Source organism: Apodemus sylvaticus, chromosome 20 (genome assembly GCF_947179515.1).
Source record: "Apodemus sylvaticus chromosome 20, mApoSyl1.1, whole genome shotgun sequence".
NCBI lineage: Eukaryota > Metazoa > Chordata > Mammalia > Rodentia > Muridae > Apodemus > Apodemus sylvaticus.
The window spans coordinates 14,645,198-14,663,177 of record NC_067491.1 but is presented as its reverse complement, the minus strand read 5'-3'; the positions used below and the strand labels follow the sequence as shown (position 1 = coordinate 14,663,177).

Here is a 17,980-nt window from a genome sequence, read left to right as displayed (position 1 = left end):
AGGTGGAGCAGGATCCTGGCTAACTGGGAGAAGTTAACCTTGACCAAAGTCAAACTCTGACCAAGTGCAAGACTGCCCCAATATGGCTCTGTACATGTCCTCCCTTTTTTTATTAATTTGAACACGAGGAGGTAGAAAACAAGTGGATAAATATCCTTCATAAGAAGGCGGGCCTTAACCAGGAGGGGAAGCATTGACCGTAATTCCTCTTAAATATTGTATAACGTCTTTTTCAGAGGAGGGGTAATAGGCTCCCTTATTATTTTAAGGACAGCCTCTCGACGTTAACCCCTATGCAATTAGGTGTACTTCCTGGGGACTCAGAAGCAGAAATTCACCTCCCCATGCAGTGCTTTGCCTCGCACGTCTCGCTGGTACCCATGTTTGTTCATAAACAAACACACATAGATCTGAGTTCTATGTGGCTCCCTCTTTGGAGATCCACTTGTGTAAGTTTTGAAGCCAGGGGGGTCTGCAAGTGTCTTTAACAGACATGTAATCTCTCCATCCAGGTGAGCCTGGGTGGAGACAGCCAGTCTGCTTAACAGACAAGGTCAAGAGTTAAAGGTGGAATAGGATTAACTTGTCCCAGAAGTATCCAATTCAGTTGTAAATTAACAACTTTGAGGACCCAAGGCTTGGCCTCTGAGGTGGGAGAGGTAGCCTTGTGAATCAAGAATTAAGCTGTTACTTCTCAGGAAAAGTGGAGACTATATGTTAAATTAACACAGCTGGCTGAAGATTGTTAGCCATCTTCAAAATTGGAATCTTCAATATTGGAATTATTTCTAGACTAGTCTATGGTTAAGTCAGCTGAACACAATAAGGAGAAGTCATTTTAACTCTTCTAATTAATTTTTCCTAAGCTAGCATAACAGTCTCCATGTTCTGTCCCACAAAGTCTAAAAGCTTGAAGCTAGGCAATTTATCTAACCTGGGACATTTAACAATTGAGGTAAGTCAAGAACATATACCCAATATAGCTCTTATGTTACCATGGTCTGGGCATTCAGCAAGCACAGTCAGCATATCTTCTGCCGCATTCTGTGGAAAAAACAGAGGACATGCCTTCTCCCCCAATATTAAATCAGGATCATGGCATATGTTAGTAAGTGAATTCCTTCATTTCACCTAGACATCAATATGTCTAATTACAAGATGTCATATACATTTAGCAAGGAGTTTCTTGGCATCTAAATTTTAAAATTTTCTTAAAAACATGCAAGCATAATTTAAATTATATGTACAGGGACACGATTTCCCCTCTCTTCTTTCTTCCAAGAAGATATTGTTTTATTAATTTAAGTTGGAACACAAAGTATAAACCATAACATAGGCAATAACTATGTAATTATATAAAATATAGTTGCTTTTTCTGTTAGAGCAGTTGCAACTAGACAGCCTAAAAATGAATCATTAGTCACATGTACATATTTTTTTTTAATCTTTTAAATTAGAAATATGAATATCATTTATCTGTAATAACTAAGTCCTCTAGGATTAACACCATTACGTGGTAGAGGTAGAAATTGAGGACATCAAGAACAAATCTTTATAATTTAATGTGTACAAAATATAAAATTATTTCAAATACCTAAAGGACAGTCATTTAGAGAATATATCCTTTGTTCTTAGAAATTTGAATCACATTTGTATAAACTGTAGAAATTAAGAATTAGCAGTATTAAAAATGGACCAATTTTAAGCAATTATAAAACCATGAGCTATATATATATATATATCTACTATTATTAAAAGCTTGACCTTTAACATCTTAAAAATAGCTGCTATAGCACCCAATTCAGGTATCTGTGTTGAAGCAGGGAGAAACTTAAAGGAATAAACATGTGATCTGATAGTACAAATTATCTTTTGGATAACAATTATTAATTTTGCCTAAAAATGCTTGCCATGTAATAGATCAACCATTAATAATAAATTTGATTGTTGCTTGAAGCAAGGAACAAACGTTTCCTACCTTGAAAACAGAGGTTTAAGACCTTCTGTGGCAAGCTTAAAATGAGGTAAATATAAGATAAAGCCAATTAATATATCCTAACAACTTTTGAAAGCCATTTACCTAAAAATTCTAAAAGTCTATAGGAGCAAGGGCCTGTAACAAACATTCTATGAACATTATACACTGAAAATTTTAAGATCTTAACTTCTAGTATTGAAACAGAGACAAAACACATTTTTTCCTCACAGGACGTAAGGCTGTTAGCCATTCCTTGAGGCAAAAACTTTCTAATGACATTGTTTTGTTGTTTCTTTAAAATTAGAAGCAAATGCTTTTATAACTATCAGAATGTAAAGCAAAAAACCAACCCTTTAAATTTACAATAATTTTATAGGGAGTAGACAGGCCAAATGTTAATGCTTTTATAGCCTCCTTGACCTTTCATAGATTTGAACTGCATTTTAACCCACACCTGGATAAGTCAAAAACTTTTTTTTTTTTTTTTTTTTTTTTAAAACCAAACACTCCCTAGGTGGGGCCTGTAAGGCAGAAACAATTTCTCAAAACTTCCTCACTAGCTTCCCCTGAGGCAACTCTAAGCTTTGCATTAACTCAAATGTAAATTTTTTTTATCTGCCCTAGGATCCACCTTGAGTCCTTGGCAAGGACATTGTATGAGATTCCTCAAATGTAAATATCTTCTAATCTGAGCCTTTTATCTAAGACCAGACCCAAACCTACAAGGACAATTTAAGGATTAAACAAAAGAAACCTGTAATTTCATGGTCAAAGGAACCTACTTGATATCAAATACATTTCTACAGAGATCTCCTTTTTAATCTTGGAGGGTTAAATTTTGCTCCTACCATTGTAGCCTATAAACTTGTGGAAAAGAGGCAATGGGCCCCTAAAACCCATAGCTGTATCACTCTCAAAATTATCTTAATTACAAAATGTTAATTACGAGCCTGCAAACTGAAAACTGTAGCCAATGACACACTGATTTTTATTGTAACTCAATGTTTTCTTGCAATATTAGAGCACAATTGTAATTTTGGAAGCAAATCTCAATTTTAAACAATCTATTTTCTTTAAAATTAATGGCAAACACATATTTACAGCACAAGGTTTGTATGCCAGTTCTTATGTTCAAGTGTATAACAGTGTAACTTATTAAAGAGACAATATTTTAGATCTTAATCTTCATTAAGTCTAATCTCCAGGCCAAGATTCACATGAAACACCATGCCAATTTAGGAGCGTCCCAAAGGCCTGTATTTCCTGGATTGCGTCATGCCATGTGGTGTTCAAAATGGCGACTACCCTAAACTACCAGCCTTAATCGTCATGCCACGTGTTCAAAATGGCGACTACCCTAAACTACCAGCCTTAACCATCATGCCACGTGTTCAAAATGGCGACTACCCTAAACTACCAGCCTTAACCTAACTTTTGTTAATAACATTATACCTTTTAAATCATGTGCAGTGACTTAAGCCAATATTCTATAGTCAAGACATGCAAAATATACCTTTAAATCCAATTATAAACAAGAACAAGGCATGAGTGGCGTTAGGCCACGTGTAGTTAGTTAAGATAGCTCTAACACTGAATCACCAGTTTTAAACTAACCTTTTCTTAATAACACTATACCTTTTACATAATAACCAATTAATTTATAACTCTTTAGTCAAGAAATGTAAAGCCTTATATCATTAAAACCAATTAAAAACAAGTATAAAGCGACTACATGAATTTCACAAGCCAAACCAAAGTCTTCCCAAATCTCGAGGTTTCTGGGCTTTAAGAGCGGCTTTTTCCCCAGCCATGCTTGCCTCTTGGGTGAGTGAGCTACGCTGCTGCAGCGTGGCTTTGAATCAATCCCCACACAAACTGTGGCTAGCTCAAGAGGTTACCAGCAGATGTAATCTTTACCAATTTTTCTTTTTAACATGAAACAGTCATTCACACAAAGACACAGAGAGGACATAAACATACATATAGACAGACAGTCGGTGCACCGGGACAAACACGGAAAGATACACAGAAAGTTAAGCGTGCTTGTTAAGCAATTGCATCCATTTTCCTCTTTAAACAGCTCTTAGAAGCTGTGGACATATGCCTATTTTTAAAAACCCCTTTCTTTTCGCCGAAATCAGCTCTTACGAGCTTTGGGCAAATGCCTACCAAATTCCTTCCCCATATTTCCCTATCTTATCAACCCAAGCAGTCCTGCGCTGGGTCCACGCAGTATGCTTGAAAAACTGTATCCATTCCTGCACTCACAACCATAGACACGAATTCACTAGCGCTAGTTTTGCCCTCTATGTTGCTTACCGTGCGGACACCATTAATTTTCACCTTTTTCTGCGAAGCTTCGCTGGATAGGGCTACCTCAAGAAATTCTCTCGTGCCAGGTCTTCCCACGTTCAGGCGCCACTATGTAGCCGCCAGCAGCTACATGTAAACCGGGTTACCTGTTGAGAGAATTTTGGGGTTATAGGGAAGAGCGGCGAAAAGAAAGTACGGCTAAGTCAATGTTCACTGATCAAAGCCGTAAACTTTAATGGCGCCGGACCTTTTAACAGTTTGGGCAAACCCTCCCCCCAGACTCCAGGCTGAGTTCCGGTGGAAGTTGTCTAGCTTCTCTTGGAGGTCTTCGTCTTGACTGCTCCGGCAGCTGGGTGGGTCACCTGTTTAATTCAGGAATCCCTATACCAGGAAGAACAATGAACTTAACCTTTACTACGTGCACTCCACCCTAGGTGGAGCAGGATCCTGGCTAACTGGGAGAAGTTAACCTTGACCAAAGTCAAACTCTGACCAAGTGCAAGACTGCCCCAATATGGCTCTGTACATATAATATTCTAAGAACTGCCTCTAAAGTACTTTAAAAAAATCTTCTCATTCAGAAAGTGCCAAGAAAATGTCAAGTAATAAGTATTTCCAAGCATGGGTCAACACCTGGCCATGCTCATCAGAGAGTAAAACCAGGGCAACAGTACAAATTTTTAAAGTCAGTATTGAGAGTAAATAGTTAAATAAGTATCAATTATAAGATTGTCTTAGTGCTTTAGGGTTGTATTGCTGTGAAGAGACACCATGGCCAAGGCGGCTCTTAGAGTGGAAAACATTTCGTTGGGCTGGCTTACAGTTTCAGAGGGTTACTCCATTACCACCATGGCAGGAAACAGGGCAGTATGCAGGCAGACATGGTGCTGGAGAGCCAAGAGTTCTACATCTTTATCTGAAGACAGCAGAAGGGGACTGGATTCTGCACTGTATAGAGCTTGATCATATATACACATAAAATCTTAAAGCCCTGCTCCAGTGACACACTTTTTCCAACAAGGCCACACCTATCCCAACAAGGCCACACCTACCCCAACAAGGCCACACCTACTCCAACAAAGCCACACCTCCTATTAGTACCACTTCCTATGACCAAGTATTCAAACACAGTCTGTGGAGGCCATAGCTATTTAAACCACACAAAAAGTTAAATATCAGGCAAATGTAGTAGTTTACAAAAAAAAAAAAAAAAAAAAAAAAAAAAAAAAAAAAAAGGGACTGCTGGGTTTGGCCAAATGTGTGTTGGAGATGAGAAACTACCTAAATATTCTTTGAACTCTCTGACTTCAGGGTTATATTTCTGAATTTGAAGACTTGAAAGTCAGTTTAGGCTAGATGGGAGGCTGACAAATTTTCTCTGTAAGGACCAGGTAATTGCCACATGAGGCTCTGGGGCCACACAGGTTGTGTTGTACTTAACTTTGTTTGTGTTGTACTTAACTTTGTTGCTGTACTGGAAAGATAATCACATACAATGTTTCTACAAGCAGCAATGTTTGTATTCAAATTTCACTTTTTTATAGACATTGAGATGTTAATTCCAAATATCTTTTCTTGTCACAAATCATTATTCTCGTCTTGATTTTTGAACCATTCAAAACTGTGAGTTGTATCTCCATCCCTCAAGCTATGATTGAGCCTACAAACTACACCTTGGTGCCTTCTTGCGCTAAATAAAGCCAAGGGTAAGGAAGACTCTTAGTGAAGAAAGATGGGCACTGCTGTGGGAAGTTCCATGACATGACCGAGTTAACATCTCAGGCTTCAATGCTGGAAGCTTTCTAGACTCCACCCATGCAAACAAAGTTCTCAGCATGAGAAAAGGCAAACCCTTGTGCTAAGTTGGGTTCCCTGTAACCGCGAAGCCTTGTTGGGCTTGTTTTTACCTAAGCTGGCTCTGAGATGCTTGCATCCTTATCTCTACAGTCTTTGCATATGGATTCTGTGATCACCAGGCAGTCTTTGGATGTCCATTTTCTGACTTGAGAAAGTTACCTGGGGACCTTTGTATAATTCACAACTCTTCCTTTCCCCTCCCAGAAATAGCTATCTTAAATGACAGAAGAGCCATTATGAATTCTGTGCCAGTCTCAACTGCCTTTGTACAGACACAAGGACTGAGGACAGCATACTCTATTACAAATTCCTAATAGCTATCAGAAGTAGCATGGTCCCAAAGTATCTCTGAGTGGTCCTGGTCACTCAATGACATGGGCCCAGAAACTGCTCTAGGGTCCCCTTTAAGGTTACATTCAGACTCTGTACTCTTTACCTGCATATATGGAATTTGTATCTGTCTTTTGTCAGTTGTATATTTAAAAAAAGAAAAAATAAAACACTGACTTTCACCCTTTCTTTTGCTTCACAACAAGTGAAAGCAAATTCAAAATAAAAATGGTTTTGTTTTGTCCAAGGTTGACATGGTTTTCCATGAAAACCATGAAACTGTGAGTCTAGCTTCTTTCTCTATGGGGTTCCCACTGTCCCATTCCTTGTGGAGCCCCAGTGCTAGTTCTCAATGGGCTGATGGTAGCTGCTGTAGACAAAGAGGACCCATAGGCATGCGCCGCTGTGTCGGACACTTCCAGATTTCTGCTTACATCTCTTCAACAAGCATTTAGTCACAAAACCTAAGCACAGAGAGGGGGAAAAAAAAGAGCCAAGAAGTCTACCTTAACAACGAGCGTGACTTCTTGGGGATGAAAACCAAATTGGCCTTATTTGAAAATGGAAACATCTCACTAGTTGGGGGCCAAGGAAGAATGTTATTTACACCAGAAAGATGAAAGCCCAGAAAAAAAGAAAAAGAAAGAAAGAAAGAAAGAAAGAAAGAAAGAAAGAAAGAAAGAAAGAAAGAAAGAAAGAAAGAAAGAAAGAGAAAGAAAGAAAGAAAGAAAGACCTTCTGGTGTCTCTGGCATTCAAAATTACTAATTGTCAGTGGCCCAAAAAAAACCTTCTAATTTGATAATTTTTTTCACATCTTTTCCCCACAAACCTTGAGAAGAATCCAGTCTGAAAGGGCCTACCTCCCCACATTCATGTGCACAAACCATGACCAGAGGCATTGCACATGTATGTTCTTATCTTGAGAGGGAATGCTTGACATTTCTTGTAAGTACGCTACACATGTTTTATAATTAATACACACTGTTTTTCTCATTCCCTGCCCCCCTCAACTTCCAAGGTATTCCTAAAAGTCTCCTGGGGTTGCTCATTTTATCTAAACGCAATATCCATTTATTTTCTTTTTTTTCTCTTTTTATTTGATATATTCTTTATTTACATTTCAAATAATTTTCCCTTTTCTAGATTCCCCTTCCCCCAAAGTCCCATAAGCCCTCTTCCCTCCTCCTGTTCCCCAATCAACCTCTTCCCACTTCCCTGTCCTGGTATTCCCCTACACTGCTGCACTAAGCCTTTCCAGGACCAGGGGCCTCTCCTTCCTTCTTCTTGGGCATCATTTGATATGTGAATTGTTTCTTGGGTATTCTGAGCTTCTGGGCTAATATCCACTTATCAGTGAATGCATACCATGAGTGTTCTTTTGTGACTGGGTCACCCCACTCAGGATGACATTTTCCAGTTCCACCCACTTGCCTAAGAATTTTATGAATTCATTGTTCTTAATGGCTGAGTAGTATTCCATTGTGTAAATATACCACATCTTTTGTATCCATTCCTCTGTTGAGGGACATCTGGGTTCTTTCCAGCTTCTGGCTATTATAAATAGGGCTGCTATGAACATAGTGGAGCATGTGTCCTTATTACATGCTGGGGAATCCTCTGGGTGATACACTTTGGAAGTGGTTTGCACCTATGAGATAATAAACTTTGGATAGAAAACATGTTGTTGAAAGAACTACCGAGGCCTTACCTTTGGGAATAAAGTACAGAGAAGTGAAGAAATCTGTCCAGAACATCTGGGTACCATTAAACCATGTGGCTCTGATGGGGTGAGGTGAAAAGGTGAGGGTGAGTCCTGTATTCAGATGACATCAGAAGCTGCCACAGCTGTCCCAGACAGAGAGGCTGCGTCCTGACTCCTTCCGTGTCTTGTTTTCAGGGAGAACCCCAGTTTTTCTCTGGCTTCCATTTCTATATTTTATGTTAAACATATCTTGTAATCCCAACACGTGTAACACACACACACACACACACATGATTCTTGTAGAAGATTGGATGCGTACGTTACACTAGCTTATCACCAGGCTTCTGTTTGCTATGTTCCCCTGTGAAATGTGCCTAAAATGAACAGCACTAGAGAATGATTCTAAACCATGGAGATTTCGTAGGAAATTCTCTTACTTTGCCTCCACAACCAGAGTCTTGCCTCTTGACTGCAGTGTCTTCGGATACCTACAGCAAGGGTATCTAGAAATATTCCCCTATGACTTGTGTTCTTAAGTCTTGTGGGAAAAAATAATAGTACCTATCTCAATCTACACTCTTTAATGTAGATTGTAAGTTTTGGTCAAAATATACTAAGCCTATCTTATAGCACAAACTGTGCATTAATCTGTAGTTTAAGCCGAAACACACTGATAAGAGGGGCAAAGGAGGTTTTAAACTAATTACAGCCCTTTGTACAGGCCAGTTTTATGTCAGCTTACTCAAGCTTTGTTATCAGAGAGGAAGGAGCCTCAGTTGAGAAAATGCCTCCATAAAATCAGGCTGTAGGCCAACCTGTTATGCATTTTCTTAATTAGAGATTGAGCAGGGAGGCCAGGCCAGCCCTTGTGCTCCTGGATTCTATAAGAAAGCAGGCTGAGCAAGCCACGGGGAGCAAGCTAGTAAGCAGCACCCCTCCATGGCCTCTGCATCAGCTCCTGCCTCCGGTTTCCTGCCCTGCTTGAGTCCAGACTTTCTTCAGTGATGAACAGTGTCCGGGAAGTGTAAGCTGAACAAACTCTTTCCTCCCCAAGTTTCTTTTTCTTTTTTCTTTTTTTTCCAAGACAGGGTTTTTCTGTGTAGCCCTGGCTGTCCCGGAACTCACTTTGTAGACCAGGCTGGCCTCGAACTCAAAAATCCACCTGCCTCTGCCTCCCAAGTGCTGGGATTACAGGCATGTGCCACCACCACCCGGCCCCAAGTTTCTTTATCACAGAGACAGTAACCCTGACTGACACGCCCTTCTTCCCAGGAATCATGAAGTTTTCTTTAAACCATATTTATCTCTATCATCTACTTATTGTTTATTTCTGTCTATCTACTGTTCTAATGTGTATGCATCAACATCTTTTATTTAAAAAATACTTTCTCAAAACCAAGATTTCTAGGGTTTCTTTTGACAGACGACTCCCCTTTTGACCCCGGTATAACTCTTTCACAGACACACGACCCCTGTCTTGGTTCTACGGGCACCCTCCACAGAACTCTCCAGCTTAGCTACCCTTTAGTTCAGCTGCTCTTCACTCCCTAGCCATCCTCCTGAAGGCTGGTCTCTCTTCTGGCCCTAGGCAGGCCCTGCTTTGAGCAAAGTCTCAGGTTATAGTCAATGACTTTGCCTTTCTATACACCTAGAGAGGCGTGGTTTCCACCTCTTCCACCCTGTATAAGACCCATGCCTGGCTGGTCCTGGAAACCTGATGACAAGACAAGGAAATGAAGGAGACAGACATGCAGACTCATGCATAGACAAGCCAGAAGCAAGTGGCCTGTGCTCACTACACAACGGCCCAGAGCCGGATCGTGTTTATTATGTGCGGCTCAGAGGGGAGGAGTGAGGTGGTGTCAGTAAGAGGTCTCTGTAGGCAAGCAGTGCCAGGCTGCAGTCATCTGGGTGGAGGGATCTGGCTGCTAGCTTTTGCACACAGTACCAACCTTTGCACTCAGACCAAACGAAGGCTTTGCCGTCCTTCTGTGCCTCATCCTAGAGGACGGTTTGCCAGTCTTGGGGGTCTGTGGTGTGGGGGTCCTTGACATGGCCCAGTCTTCAAACATCCTTTATACATTCATCCAGGTCCCCCAGCCCTGTCCAGGCTGTGATAGCACTGACATCTAAATCAGCACAAAATGTCAGAAGAGGTATCTGGTATTGTGTCCAGAGTCCCATCATGGCATAGGAGAAGCATCAGGAATGGACTTGGAATGCTTTGGTCTTCCCTCCCTTTTGGGACACCAACCCACGGCCTAAAGGGAGCCCTGATGGTAAATGGTGTGATGCGTGTTCTTCTCAAAGAGCCTCGATTGGGTCGCCTGCCCCAGCTGTAGCTTGCCCCAGGCCCACCCCACTTCCCATAGACCATTGTCTTCTCTAGCTTCCCAACACTCTCTACAGAAGATGATAATATTTTAATCATTCTTGATTCTCTCTGTATGTCTGCAAGTCTGGGAAATATTTATAGCAATTGCTTCCTCTAACAGCCCAAGTGTTTATAGTGTATTGAGAGACCTTTAGTCTGAATAATTCTACCTCACCATTACTAGGTATCTGAGAATACAAAGGTATATTGTTTGTCTAAGCTAAGCTAAGCTTAGTTTAAGCCTGGGTGAATGGTCATAATCCATAGAAAATCTCCTATTGGAAAACATTCACCCCAATAAAAGTAACGATAAAAGCAGCTTGAAAGAACAGTTGGAAAAGCAGTTTGGTATATAACTGTGACGTTGTGACCTGAGACCATTGGCGTATAGGAAAGGAAATGGGTAAGGAAGATCTTTCTAAGGGCTGGTAACACTGTCTCGGATAGCCTGGAATCCCAGACAAGATCAAACATGGAAGGAGGGGAGCTCACAGGGCACACCACCCTCACCCTCGGCGCTGGTTGAAGAGGTGTGAATCTGACTGCAGCCTTTGTCTGTGGACTTGAGACTCTTCAGCCTTTGAATGTGGATTCATGCTGGTCACACCTCAGGTGTGGTCCAGCCTTTCAGCCTCAGACAGTCGCTGCATTGTTGGTCCCTTGACCAGAAAGCTGTCCTGCTTTTCCTAGCCCTCCTGCCTGCTAGATGACCACTATGAGACTATTCAACCTTGGACTATGTCGGCCAATTCACAATCCCTTATTATTGGCTTTACTCCTGTCGAGAATCCTGCCAAATACACTACAGTTTATACACACCATCTATGTGCTACCCATAGTACTAATGAATACAGGGTCCTGTTCAACTGAGATGGACCTCACCAGAACATTGTTCAAGTGAGTACCTGGGCTTACCTTACGTGCATTGCTCTAACTTTCCTTCAAGGAGAATAATCAAGCACTTACTAGCCCTGCTTTCAGTTTCCAAGGAGTTTATTAAGTATACATCAAGCGAAGTAAGTGAGCACAAGAACAAGTGACAGGGAAAAAAATCTGATAGAGTGTCCGACCAGACACAGCAACCGACCGTGCGAAACTAATTAGGGAGGCCCTGGGGACCCCAGCACAGCTGGAAGTGTTGACTGAGCATCCCAGGCCAAACTCCTGATTGAAGCTTCCAAGTAAAAGAACAAATATCATTAGCTGAGGGCTCACAAAGATCCTCAGAAACCCACTCAGGAAGGTTGGGTCAATCAACGGAAGTTCGCCATTAAGCTTTCTGCCCATGGTGGAAGCACCCCTTGCCCACTGCAAGCACTTGCGTATCACAGAATACATGATAAAGTCCTGTGGACGCTCTCAAGAGCTGGTTTTACGGTTGTACTGGTTTACTGTTTTTTTCTTCTTGTCACAGAGTTGGGAGGCCATTCCATCCCCAGACAGTAGGCCTGGGAGGACAATTTGAGACAAATATGCATGGGTTTGAGGTGTCGCGAGTCCGGGAGGATCCTCCTTCCGGAACCAGCTTCTCAGTGAACTCAAAGAAAGCATGTCAATTTACCAATCCCTGCTTCTGTATCAACTCCTCACCCCAGCAGGGGAGCAGAATTCAGACCCAGCTGTTCAGTCTCCTCCATGATAGACTCCATAAGTAGCAAAAGCCTTTTGGGTTTCATTTTGCACACGTGAGCATGATTCCTCCTTGAACCTTCTTGTTAGCATGACTGTCATCTCTTCTGTGGATTCCCACACTCATCGCCATAAGAGAAATAAATGGCTTTCACACTGAAGGCAAGTTAAAGCAAATACTGACTTTGTTGGAAATGGGGGTAAAAGGAGCCCCTCACCCCCACATCTTCCAAGACAGTGCACACCACGGTCTAATCTCCACAGGGTGGGTCTTTAAACAGGTCCGAGTGGGGAGTGTGGCCAGCTGTCCTTTTACAAGGGTCAAAGTCTGCCTTCTAGCATTGTGTACAGAAAGGAGGAAGCTAACAAAGGGGCCCAGCTGATTCCACAGAGTCCTTCCCCACCCCCACCCCCTCTGAGTCACTGGGGAGTCCTTCCTGGTTTTCACAGTTTCCAGCTGAGTAAGCCCAAAAGTCACAATGCAATGCTGCCACTGGCTGGAGTGCCCGTGGAAAAATGTGTGAACTTTGGCTACAAACAACCTGAGGTCCAAAACCCATGCGGGAAAACAAAACATGACACTCACTTCTTCTAGTCATTGGAGGGAGGTGAGGGGGGAGGGGAGATGGTGTCAATTCACTGTGTCTGCCATGAGCAGTTGCCCTGATTCCTCTCCATCTTCCTGCTGGAAAGGGAAAGGGAACCCTTTGAGCTTTGCCCTGGGAATAGAAGCTAGCCTCCTTCAAATCCCCACCAATCTCTGTCTCCCCTACCCCTCCACGCACATACACCCCACTTCTGAATCAGCTCCTTGTCCTTTCCAGCCACACTGGGGGGGGGGGTCTCTCCTTCCCTGTGGCCCCGCCTCCTCCGGTCACTTCTGCATTTATTTCCCCATGCCTTACCCCCTATGCCTCCAGGAAGCTTCACAGCCCAGCCTGAAGCCCTAATTCATGTGGAATTTGCTCTGAACTCCACCTGGAACTGCCTGATTGGACCGAACCCAGTGTTGTTTACTCCAACAGCGATGGAAGTTCCGAAGCCAGCTCCCAGGTTCCCATGCCTATAGACATCTGTCTGTCCTCTCAGCGGTGTACACGACAGAACCTCTGGGTTTCTTGACTTATTGCTGTGCTAATGTACCTGACAGAATATGGAAGGAAACATTCATTCTGTGCTTTATTTATTATTATTATTATTGTTGTTGTTGTTATTATTACCACTTGAAGGTGTGATCCATTAAGGCAGGGAGGACCTAGCAGTAGAAGCGTGAGGTCACAATGCCAAGAGAGGCTGAAGGAAACAGAGATAAATTCTGTTGCTCAGCTCCTTTCTCATTCAGTCTGGGGTCCCAGGCCAAGAAATTGTGCCTCCTAGATTTAGTGTCTTTCCCACCTCTGTCAGCAGAATGTAGAAACTCCCTCACAAACATGGCCTAACCTGTCTCCTAGTCAAGTCTAGTTCCAGTCCAGTTGACAGTCACTATTAGCCATCACAGCCGGATTCAGTATCTAGTAAAGATTCATTGACTGGACTTGAAAAGCAACAATGTATCAGATTTCTCCAGTCTTCTGATTGCTACCAGGAAACCAAACTTTGGGCAGTGTCCCTGCTCTGCATGAAGATTCAGGTAGAACTCCGGAATAAAGCTGGTGTTGTGTAACTGGTGGCCAGCTCTAAAACCACACAGTGGTTCTTTAGCGCCTGTATTCATATCCTGACTCGAGCTTCTTTCATGATAGAGGAATGCAGGTGTGAGGGACACCATACAGTAGGCATGAGCTGTTGTGGCCTCTGTCAGTCCATTCTTAGGACTATCTAGCCTAACTGGAGTTGCTGTCTATAACTTAAGGATACTCAAGTGGCTCAGTAGCCCAAGCAAGAGCTTGGATTCAATTTCAAAGGAGGCCCTGAGACAGAACAACCAATGCTGTTAAGCTGCCCCCATATCTTTGACCCTCAGAAACCGCATGGTTTTCTTAAGTGATAAATTTTCTGGAAAACTTTTATAAAGCAATAGAATACTTAATACACACACTCTATTCCTAGTTGCTACCTACTGTCTCTTCATGCAGGGGATGCCCATCGCTCTCAAACATATAGATGAATTCCTTCTGAGACAAACCGACCTTACTTGTCATTAAAAACTAATTATGCAACCTTTATAATTAATTGAAGGCTGCATTTATAGCTCAATGGTAAAGCATTTGTGTGAGGTCCCATGAGATTAACTGATTTTTCTTTTTCTTAAAAAAAAAAAAAGATTTATTTCTATGAGTATACTGTTGCTGTCTTCAGACACACCAGAAAAGGGCATCAGATCCCATTACATATGATCATGAGCCACCATGTGTTGCTGGGAATTGGACTCAGGACCTCTGGAAGAGCAGTCCATGCTTTTAACTGCTGAGCCATCTCACCAGCCCCTGATTTTTCTTTTATTTCCTAAAGATACACCAGTAAAATCAGTCCTCTATCTTTGCTTAACAAGACTATCAGGTTTGGGGCCAAAGAGGTGGGTCAGCAGTTAGGAACACTGACTGCTCTTCCAGAGGTCCTGAGTTCAATTCCCAGCAACCACACAGTGGCTCACAACCATCTGTAATGAGATCTGATGCCCTCTTCTGATGTGTCTGAAGACAGCTACAGTATACTAATATGAGTAAATAAATAAATCTTAAAAAAAAAAAAAAGAGCATCAGGTTTGACTTTACCACATTATAATGAAAACAGAATATAAAATAGACCCACATTTGTTTATCTGGAGAACCTAAGACACACCATGAGAAGAAAGCTGGATCAGGTACTTTGAAGGTCAATACCCTTAGCTAACACAAACCATAATAATAGAATAAGTCACCCTGTAGAGATGACAACACCAAAGAGAAGTTCTTTCATGGTAAGTTGAGAAGTCCTATAGCTTCCCTCCCAGCGTGGATTAACACATGTTGCAGTTCACACACTGCTAGTGACAATCCATGGTGTGCCAGGTTCTTATATTAGGCACCTAAATATTATTTCCTCCAGAAGCTCAGAGTCTGGATGGTCTACAGGGGACAGTGACTCTTATCTTGGGCTCGGTATTTGACATTGTGCTTCATCTAGAAAATGTGCACATGCATATAATTTTAAATTTAAAAAAAAATGTGATGTTGATGCATAGAGATGAGGAGGGATAAAGCAAATTCTAAAAAATATAAACCAGACAGTGAGTTGTACACTAGAAAGTAATGATGTCACTGGTCAGTTTGAAGGGCCTCGTGTTCAGAGGTTACCGAGAGGATCCAGTTGAGAGAAGAGCCCATAGGCTACAGGAAAGCACGGGTCACGTGACCATGAAGCGTTCTTTGTGGCAGGATTTTGTTTGTTTGTTTGTTTGGGTTTTGGTTTTGTGTTAGAGTCTGGAGGCAAGAAGCAGTTGCACCAAAAAACATCAGTATGCATATCTTGGGTCGAAACTGAGTATTTCCCTTTAACAGTATCTACTACATGGACTTTGGGATCTACTAATCACTTGTGCAAGATCCAGTATCTCAGTGAAGGGAGTGCCAGTCATGTAATAAATTAGTGTTATTCTTCCTACTATAAAGGGCAAACAGGGACCAAAAAGATCAAGCGACCCCTCAGAGGCTGCTTTGTCAGGACGACATACTTGCAAGTCATTTTATCTCAAACCTAATTTCCTTTCTGTGAGACCAAGACAGCCTGTGTTGGGAGCTGTATATCGTGATGGCACGGACCTGACGCCTGCAGTCTGGGACTCACTGTGGCAGGTGAGAGCTGGCAGTGGCTGTTTCATAGACTGTCTTTGTGGTCACATCCACTACAGCTAATATCAGAGCAGATTCCAGATTCCGGGCGGGCTCACATCTGGATTCGACCTTCCGACAGCGTGCCTGAGTTCTCTCTGTCAGGTTCTGAACTGAACAGGATTCCTATGGGCCTTGCAATCTCCACCTTCCCTCAAACTTACTGTGTGACCCAGGAATCTGAGATTCCCACAACCGACTCCAGCAGGACATCATTTTCTAATACACGGCACACAGTTAAAAACCCTCGTGGGATGGACACATGTTCTCTCTGTGACCTCTCCTTCTTTCAAAAAAGATTTAAATGCCAGCCAGTGCACAATCATAAATCTGAGCTTGAGTAAAACAGGTTTAATAACTGTTCTCAAGGTCATTTCCTTTTCATCATTCTTACCATGAGGTATTTGTTGGCAGAAGTTGTTGGACCATGAGGATTTGTTGGTAGATGACTTTTAATCAGAAGAGATCAAGAAGCAAATTGTTGAAAAAAAATTAAAAACATTATTATCACTACTCTAGTGTTTTGCATTATCTAGGGAATACTAACTTTTAAATGGTAAATTTCTAAACTTTGTTAAATACTTCCTCAACTCTTGTTTGATTTTCCCCCCATGTTATTCATAACTCTTCCCCATTCAGCAAGTCCGAAGTCAAACTTGAGATATTTTTCAATTTTTTTTTTCTGATTTGGTGCAAGGCACTGACTCCAGACATTAAATTCTTCAGGTTTCTTGACTATAAAATCTCTAGGACATTGCTTGCCGACTTCCAAGGGTGCTTGAAAAGTCCTGGTTCTCGCAGTGTAAGTGACTTTAAATCGACTAGGCATATTTACAATTAACAGCCTCCTTGACAGTGTTGTGGTGCTAGGAAGTGTTTACTTCAAAATAATAGCAGCAGGCATTGTATAGATTTCAAAATAAGTATTCAGAGACTGAACAAGAGTCTGTGCCTCTAAAGTTACTGTAGCCAGACCATCGGTGCACTCTTATAATCCAGTACCCAGGAGCTAGAAACAGGAGAATCACTAATTCAAGCCAGCCTGGCTACATGAAAACTTGTTTAAAAAAAAATAACAGTAGGCAAACACTAACGAGGTTGCATACCGGAAAAGAGCAGCTTCCTGGAAAGCTGAAAGGCGGGATTGTTTGAGCCCAAAAGTTGAAGGCCAATGTGGGTCATACGGAAAGATCGTGCCTCAAAACAAAATCAAAGCAAAACAAAACTAAAACATACTTGGAGTCATGTGTAAAGCTAGAACTCATACCTAGAGTATATTCGTGTCTTACCATAAGATTCTCAAGATCCCACGGTACCACCCATGAGTGCACATAAAACGGAATACATGGCAGGATGCTCCTCCTAATAAGTAATACACATGAGTGCACATAAAACAGAATACATGGCAGGATGCTCCTCCTAATAAGTAATACACATGAGTGCACATAAAACAGAATACATGGCAGGATGCTCCTCCTAATAAGTAATACACATATTAACATTCAGTATTGTTTCATACGACTTTTGATTTATATTATCTTATTTCCAACATCTTTCCCTCGTGGCAATTGAAAGGAAGAGTAAGAAATATCAGAAATAGGGGCTAGACCCCATCTGTAATTCAGAAGCTTTCTTCAATTGATAACTGCCTAAGAAAAGAAAAATTAGCTTTTCCCACCAGAGTCTCTCTGGGTATACACACCACACATAAGGACAGGTTCTGTGCCCACTGTAGGTGGAGAACACAAAACAAACTCGATCATAAATCTGTCTCGCAATGCTTTGTTTGGGCATTTCTTTTTAACCTTACAGAACATTTGTTTATATATTATGGTTTCTGATTTTGTTCTTAGGGGTTTTCTGTGTGTGAATGTGTGCATCTTGTTGTGTTTTGTGTCATTTTTCTTTAAATCTATTCTTTTTTCTGTTTGTTTTGTTCTATTGTGGTTTGTTTGCTCTGAGTTTGTCTTGTTTTATTATTAGTTTG

General features: G+C 41.7%; 1 long non-coding RNA gene across 1 annotated transcript in view; it reads left to right on the top strand.

The window, feature by feature from the left end:
• The window catches only part of LOC127670729 (uncharacterized), a 621,253-nt gene extending 606,487 nt beyond the window's left edge, over positions 1-14,766 (top strand). The window contains exon 4 of the long non-coding RNA XR_007974598.1: positions 14,739-14,766. This is a non-coding gene — a long non-coding RNA (uncharacterized LOC127670729). The remainder of the gene's footprint in view (positions 1-14,738) is intronic.
• Positions 14,767-17,980: the final 3,214 nt, after the last annotated feature.